This window comes from Ursus americanus, chromosome 33 (genome assembly GCF_024610735.1).
Source record: "Ursus americanus isolate L20-20 chromosome 33, mUrsAme1.1.p, whole genome shotgun sequence".
Lineage (NCBI taxonomy): Eukaryota > Metazoa > Chordata > Mammalia > Carnivora > Ursidae > Ursus > Ursus americanus.
Genome location: NC_142159.1, coordinates 14,391,929 through 14,394,441, shown reverse-complemented (window position 1 = coordinate 14,394,441; position 2,513 = coordinate 14,391,929).

The following is a 2,513-nucleotide window of genomic DNA, read 5'->3' as shown; positions in this document are numbered from 1 at the left end:
AGTTTTGCCTTTTCCCCGCTTTGTAAATGAGCACACTTTCCGGGGGTGGCAGTGATTCTCTGGCCTGGGTCCTTGGGGAGGACCCTGGTGGGAATCCTGCGCCAGCGTCAGGAGCCTGTCCAAGCTCCTCACCCTCTTTGCGGCCGTTGGAACCATCAGGGCTATGCCTTCTCCCTCCCTGCTGGCGAGCTGTGGCCTGCTAACGCCAGAAACCTGCATGTGTCTGCCCAGCTCTGCTCCCGATTGCTAAGTATAAATCTTCTGGATGCCCCTTCCCAGCTGTGTGACCTGGAGCAAGTCCCCTTCCTTCTGGGCCTCAGTCTCCCCCACTCCCCTCCGGTAAAATGGAGGTTCGGAGTCTTGGATGTTTAGACGTTCTAGAACAGAGTGGTCCCCTAGAAAGATAATATAAGCCACATGGAATTTTAACTTTTCTAATAGCCACAGTGAAAGAGTAAAGAGGAACAGGTGAGATTAAGATCATATATTTTATTTAACCAATGCATACAAATTATTTTCATTTTAACATGTAATTAATGTAAAAGTACTCATGAGATATTTTATATTGTTTTCATACGGAGTCATTTCAATTCAGGCTCCCTACATTTCAAGTGCTCAATAGCCCCCCGTGGCCAGTGGCTGCCAGCACAGTGGTCCTGGGCAGTGCTGCTCGGGAACTCTCACCTTGTCGTGCCCGCCAGCCTTCACTCCCGTGCACCCAGGAGCGCCGTCGGGGGCTGTGGGCTGCCTCTCCCTACTAGTCCCTCCCCACCTGGCCAGTGCCCTTCTGGACCACAGTCACGGGGGGCTCTGAGGCTGGAGACCTGCGTGGCCTTGAAGGTATGAGCTGCGCATAAGGCTCCTCTCCCCTCCTCCCTACCTCCTTGCCTCCTGGCCTCCCTGCTCACCTTGGAAGCAGATGGAGGGGAGGTGGGTACTGCCTTCCTCTTCCCCCAGGAAGGGCGCACGTTGGGAAAATAGACCTCAGAACCCAGGGTCCATGTGTTTCGTTGGGCGTCCCTTCAGCTGAGATTCACCTGAGCCAGTGCTGGACCAAACCCCGCGCATGAACGCTCTCATCTCAGCCTCCCCAGGACCCATGGGGTGTGAGCTCGGCTCTCCTGAGTTTCTGCAGAGGAGGAAACCGCATGCAGCTCAGAGAGAGGAGTGACCTTTCCTTTGCTCCGAGATCCTCTTTCCTTCTGTGTCTGCCTTTCCTCTCTCCTTCCCAGTGTTCTGTGTGTGTGTTGGGGGGGAGGGTTCAAGTGAGTGTGCCCGCATGTGAATGTGCCCGTATGTGCGTGCACGCGCGTGGAGCCAGCTCCGTGGAAATGAGCTCCATCCTGCACACAGCCCTGGGATTGGGCCCCAAAGTTCTCCCCCTCCCCCCAGTTGCAGGGCCCAGACTGGGGTGGAAGGCAGTTCTGAGCAGCCCCGGTGGGAGACACGGGGCTTAACCCCTCAGCCCTGGAACACCAGTGCCAGCTGAGGTGGGAGGGGTTGGGGGAGGGGAGGGGCTGGGAGACAGGACTCTCCTCTTCTGCCACCCAGTGCCCCTGACCCTGTCTGTCGAGTTCCCCCTGGGACCCCGGGCCTGCCCGGGCCTGGCATTGAGCTCGCTTAGCAAATTCGAGTTGGCCACAGCATCTTCCTCGAGCTCTCCTCACCCCTCTCCCATCCTCCGTTCGCCCCTCTTCCTCCTCCCCTCCCTCTTTCCCTGCCCTCTACTTCTTCCTGGCTCTCCATCTCCGCCTCTGTGCTTCGGCTCCACTGTCGGTCAGGTCTCTCTTGCTCACTCCTTCAATCTAGATTTTGGCCGTCAGTCTGTCTCTCTCTCTCTCTCTGTGTCCCCCTTCTCTCACCTTTTCCCCTCTGGTTCTATCCCTGCCTCCTGCCTCTGTTGTTCTCTGCGGCTCTCCTCCCCCCAGCCCCAGACCTCACCCCTGTTCAGACTCCCTTTCCCTCCTCTCAGCCTCCAGCTCCTGTCTCTGCTCTCCCGTCCCCTCCCTCGCCCGCCCTCTCCCTGTCACTGGAGTGTGCCTCTCCTCCCTGAGCTTCAGTGGGGCCCCAGCTCCTCTCAGCCTGCCTTCTCCCCTCCTCGGGAAGCCAGGCGGCTGCGGCAGCCAGCAGAGGCCCCACTGGATGACAGCCGAGCCGAGCAGCCCTCGGAGCTGTCACCGAGGAAATCACACACCAGCGCCTGAAATTCAAATTAGAGTTTTGCTGAAGCTGCTAAAACTCATCAAATACTATCTTTGAAGTCCCCTGGCAGGCCGGTCATCGCTCTTTAAAGAGTCCCTGTTGGAAATGAGAGGGTGGCCAGAGGGTGTGGGCAGGGCCACCATGCCAGGGGCTGGGAGTGGGCTCCCCACATGCCCAGCCTCCAGGAGTCACCCTCTGGGGGCTCGCTCAGAACATGCTCACTGGGTCAGCCACCAGCCTCACCAGGCCCCCACCTCTCCCCGGGACAGCACCGAACCGCGGGCTTCTGGAAACCAGGGGCTAAGGATCAG